The sequence below is a fragment of the Stegastes partitus genome, unplaced genomic scaffold (genome assembly GCF_000690725.1).
Source record: "Stegastes partitus isolate 25-593 unplaced genomic scaffold, Stegastes_partitus-1.0.2 Scaffold236, whole genome shotgun sequence".
Lineage (NCBI taxonomy): Eukaryota > Metazoa > Chordata > Actinopteri > Pomacentridae > Stegastes > Stegastes partitus.
This window is the reverse complement of record NW_007577967.1, coordinates 381,017-386,874: the sequence shown is the minus strand read 5'-3', so window position 1 is coordinate 386,874 and position 5,858 is coordinate 381,017.

Sequence of the window (5,858 nt, the reverse complement as noted above, 5' to 3'; positions counted from 1 at the left end):
GCCTCACAGCAATGCTTTTTGATGACATGCAATCCAAAACTTCACAGACTGAGCCAATAAAATGCAAAAAACTTCATACCTGATTTAAATTTGACCATCGTCCCCTTCCTAGTAGTCTCCTTATGTGGGGATGTACTTCTTCTAGTGTTCCTGCCATGCTTGGATTTCACCCAGTCCTGACCTGTAGGTTTGTCAAACATCACCAGTGTGCATCTCCACTGAGTCAAAATGCCAACCTTTAGCTTGAGTTTTATTTTGGAGAGCAGGAAAAAGTGTTGGATAAAAATCTGTTGCACCATTTTAGTGCATCGTGAGTGAGTGGCGTGCCATGGTGAATACCCAACTCACTGCTCAGGCTGTTTGCACCGAATGTTCTCCCTCAGTCACCTCAGGACGTTACAGTAGATTTGATGGTCTGACACCGAGAGATGAACTCACAGTGTACAACTGCAAGAATATTGAAGAAAACAACAAGCATGCTCTGGGTGTAACGCCTTGGAGACTGCAGGCTCTTCCCCTGCAAGGACTGCTGTTTGGTATCAGAGCCGCAGACCCGGTTCTTGTCAGCAGTGATGACCCTCAACATTAATTTCAGGCCATCCTGGGTCTGTTGTTTGACACAGTGCTGCTTGATGAAATCACAAAATGTGCATGTGCAAGTGGTCACAAACACGTGTGACGCTGCTCATGAGGAATCCTGAATCATGACATCACTGCTACCTGTTGCATGAGTTCATTTGCAAAAACAGNTTTATACAGTCTATGTTAGAGACAGACAACCAAGCACACTCACATTCACACCTACGGACAATTTACAATCACCAATTAACCTCAACATTTTTCTGGACTGTGTGGGAGGAAGCTGGAGAACCCGGAGAGAACCCACGCTGCACAGGGAGAACATGCAAACTCCAGAAAGATCCCAGGTGTCCTCACTGGGACGCGAACTGGCGACCTTCTTGCTTTGAGGCAACGGTGCTAACCACTGATCCACCTTGCAGCCCCGCTTTAATATAAAATGTCAAAATGCTGAACCATGTTTTTTTTTCTTTTTGAATCAATGATCATCCACCTGCAGCAGTGTGTTTGCTCTGCCTCATCAAACAGCCTGAGCTCCAGCTGAGCCGGCCAGATCTCCCTCCTCTCCCCAACGCCATTAATCTGAGAGTTTTCTCTCTGAGCTCAGGAGCAAACAGCAGAATCACAGGCTTCTCCTGCGCTGCTCCACCGCCGCCTAATGACGACGCCACAGAGGACGTCAGCCGCACTGACAACAATGAGCATCACGGTGTCGGCAGGCGAACCACAGTGTCTGCGTGTTGACAGCTCAAGTGTATCACTTGTAATGGGGGTCACTGAAGATTCCATTGTGTCTGTCGTGGATCTGTCCTCTCCTTCACGGCACAGGGGACACGGCAGCAGCTCAGAGTGGACCAAAGTGGGATTCTGTGAAAACAGCTTTAAAATCGACACGCAAAAAAAGAGGCAACGTCAGTAAACTGTCGACAGCAAGCTCATGTTGACCAGCCTGACTGATCTCTGATGCATTAAACCAAACTGACTTCAGAAGTGAAAGATGTAATCTTGGATGAGCTCAGCTCTCTGGATGAAAGACATATGCAGGCTGAGTTTTTTTTAATACGCGACACCAAAACATGAAAGTGAAAGCTTAAAGGGGGTTATTTTGGCTTCTTGATTTAAATAAAAACTGTCTTACTGACAGAGTTTTATGCACTTTGCGTTATGTATCTGTAAATCTGTGTCTGCAGAAAGATGATTTTATTACTACTGATTTTCACTCAGCATAGGGAAATTAATATTCCCTAATGGAACAGAGATGCAGGGTCTCGGAATGAGAAACTGCTGTCAAGTCTGGTGTAAATCCTGTAGTGGAGATTAAAACCTTAGTGCACGGAGAAGGTGACTGTCAATCATGTTGGACCTCAGCCCGTCCTTGTTCAGAGTCAGTCGGGAGAGTATTTGTTCAGTTATATGCATACACACATTTCTATATTGCTATACTCTACTGTAGAAGCGGACAAGTTGTGTATTCTTTGGTTGCATTTAGGGAACCTGTTCCAAACCTCTGTCAGTCTGGTGATGACATGGAAAAGTATCGTCACATTATATTTTCAATAAACTCCCCTCACATATTATGTGGGCTATTTTCCTAATATAAATGTGAAAATATTAAATGGTCTGCACTTACATAGCGCTTTTATCCAAAGCGATTACAATGTGTATCTCATTCACCCATTCACACACTAATGGTGACAGAGCTGCCATGCAAGGTGCTGCCTGACACTAGGAGCAACTTCAGGTTCAGTGTCTTGCCCAAGGACACTTCGACTGTGGAGGGGCGGGGGTTCGAACCTTGCGATTGGAGGACAACCCGCTCTACCACCTGAGCCACAGCTGCCCAAAATGCTGACTGAAAAGCTTCCAAACTGACAACATTTTATGAACAAAACTCAACTGCATCTCCTCATCAGTAATAGTAATATTACTTATGAGCTACACCTGAAGCAGATGTTGACAACAGCCAAGTTTCATAATAGCACTCTGCTGGTGTTTCAACACTGTCTCCCAAAAATGACATTCTTATACATTCATTCGCATTCAAATCTTGAAAGAAATGTGTCTTCACAAGACTCAGACATGGTGGGAAAGGCTACTGGTTTAAAGGAGTCACAGTCTGCATAGGAAAGTAGTCTAAGGTCAGCTCCAGGACTGTCACTGAGGGGGTTCACATCCTACATGGTGTGGGACCATTTTTCTTCGACTTAGCTTCACTTTGTTTGGTTAAGGCGCTAAAATTACATGTTTAGCTTCAGGAAAATGTCCCACTTTGGTTGACACTTTTACAACAATAACTGCTTGTTAGAGGCTTGGTTAAGTTTGGCCTCGAAAACCAAGTGGGAAGGTTTTTGTTTTTTTTGTTTTTTTTAATGGTTTGGGTGAAAATTTGACCCTTACACTATGTAATTTCAGCTGTAATTTGGAGCTATTGTGGTGACAAGTCTCATCAGATCTAATAAATAATGGTTTGGCTGAAGAATAGCAGTTAAACATAATTGAGAATCCAGTTTAGGTGTGTTGGAATTACCAGGGCTGGGCATTCACACGCCGCCTCAGGTACACGGGCATGAAACACAGTTCAGAAAGGTCGGCTGGCACCACAGATCCATGAGACTGAAGGTGTACCAGAAAACCCTGCACAGAGGCTTCTAACACTGTGAGACAGGAGTTTCCAAATCTGGAATATTATCCCACCAGAGACTAGTTTATCTTTCATCATAACGTTCACGAGATAATTGGTAGAAATAAACACACACATTCACATCACAGAGCGTCTGCTCGGACTGTGTTCTCGCTCTGATCTGATTGCTGGAGGGTTACACAGGACTGGAGCTGGAATCAATAGAGGTCCTGCATGCGCCTCTGGATGAATCAGTTGAGTTTTCAGAGCAGGCAGTCTGACATGTCACACTGATAGAACCACCAGTGGAATTAAAACAACTGAGGATTTCAGGGTGAATTCTTCCTCATTGTGGCACTTTAATAGAATGGTCAACACTTTTTTGGGGGGGCGGCTGTGGCTCAGGTGGTAGAGCGGGTTGTCCACTGACGGCAAGGTTGGCGGTTCGATCCCCGGTTCCCCTCACATGCCGAAGTGTCCTTGGGCGAGACACTGAACCCCAAATGGCTCCCAATGGCAGATTAGCGCCTTGCATGGCAGCTCTGTCGCCATTGGTGTATGAATGTGTGAATAGGTGAATGAGAAACATTGTAAAGCGCTTTGAGTGCTGCAAAGGTAGAAAAGCGCTATATAAGTGCAGACCATTTACCATTTACTTTTATCACTATGAAGGGTTAGAATGTCTGTTGTGAAAGGTCCTCCTGATGTACCAGTGAGGTGTTTGATAAAGAAAAAATACAACAGTGAAGTCTTTCCCAGTGAGATTTTTCATATTTTCATCAAGTCCGGTGTCTCTTTCTGAATGCTTGTAAAAATCAATACACACTCATCCACTTTTATGCAGTCCAGTTTATGAAAATGGCATTTACAGGCTGTGTTTCCCTCCTCTGTTTCCATGTAGGCCATTTTGTAAGAGATTCCAGTGAAAAAGATCTGTTTTGCTTGAACATATGATTTGGTGGAGGAGAGAAAAACAGAACAAATGATGACACTAATGAGAAAATAGAAGGAGAGAATCTGTTTTTTTTCTCCTCCCTGATTCCTCCACCCACTGCTTTAACGACCTCCTAAACGTCTTTAATTTTTCTAATCACCGTGTCTGACTCTGCTGCCAAATAGGGCTTTGGTAATTGATTTAATGATGAGGTGGAGGCTCTTTTTTTTTTTTTTTTGCTTGTTAGACCAAATGCACTGTTTAACATAATTACTCAGAAGCACCGTTGTTATGTAAGCGTGTGAGAAAGCTGCAGGTACCGTCAACAACAGGCAGCGACATGATTTCAAAAATAGGCCAAGTCACACAGTTTTGCTCCGAAGTGAAGCAGCGAGCTTTGAACGTCTTTCCCACACTTGTAAAAATTTAAAGCAGCTCAATTAGGGTTTTTTTTTTTTTCCCTCTCTAAGCTCTGGGTGTTAACAAGCCAGAGGGACTGAGAAAAAAAAAAGTTTCTTGGAGTCAAAGAAAACAAAAGCAGCTTTTTTTTTCCTTTTCTTTTCAGAAAGCAAGTCTTTTTCCAAACTCGGCCTTTTCCTCCTTCCTTTAGCAGATATTTTCACTGCCCTTCATTAACAACACAGCAAGCGTCGTCCAAACAGCTGATTAGCAAAGCAGCCCCGGTGACCTGCGGCCGCAAAATGAGCAAGTAACAAACCGCCAGATAGCAACTGGAAAGCCTTAAGAAGCGCTGACGAGAGAAGCAGAGGAAGCCGGAGGGGAAGCAGGCCGATGTAAATTGTTCTTCACCGGACGGAGGCTTTTCGCCTCGTGTCAGGCTGCCAGCGGCCGGGAGAAAATTGTAAACATTTAGGCTCCCGGATGGCTTTTCCATCTTTGTTTGTGTGTTGCTGAGGTAGTGTTTGGGTGTGGAGGTTAAGTATTTTTGAGGAAACCAGTGCATGTGTGTGTGTGTGTGATTTTTGGCACAAAGGGAGCCCAGATGGTCCATTTTGAAGGCACCTCAGGGTCACCATCCTCTTTCCTTCTCCTCCAGTCGTCCTAAAAAAAAAATACCCATGAAAGTAATAAGCAACTGGATGTTAAAACATGTGGGCAGCGTGGCAGCTGAGTGATACAAACAGAACTGAAGTAAGTGCGTAAAGGGAAAGAGACTGCCGCAGCTCAAGAAGCAGCAACATGACTTAAGTGTCGTTCAGACAGGATTTAACCGAATGAACCCCAAACAGTTCCTGGATGATTTTTGCTTTTGTCACATTTTTTCTCACTGTGGGCTCTCTTTTTTTTTTTTTTTTTTTTTATAAAATGGTGCAACAGATTTTTATCCAACACTTTCTCCTGCTCTCCAAAATAAAATTCAAGCTAAAGGTTGGCATTTTGACTCAGTGGAGATGCGCACTGGTGGTGTTTGACAAACCTACAGGTCAGGGTGAAATCCAAGCATGGCAGGAACACTGGAAGAAGTATATCCCCACATAAGGAGACTATAAAGTCTGATGGAAGCAGCATAACTATGACTGGAAGTAGCGAGAATACACAAATGTCTTTTGTGCAGTATGACACAGCTGTAATGTCAGAAATCATGTTTTTAAAAAAAAGAATTTGACTTTTTATCTTACAAAAATGTTAAAAGTTTGGAATCAGCACACAACATTTTTTAAAGTGCACACATGTGTCACCAATATTGGAGGGAAAAATGATAAC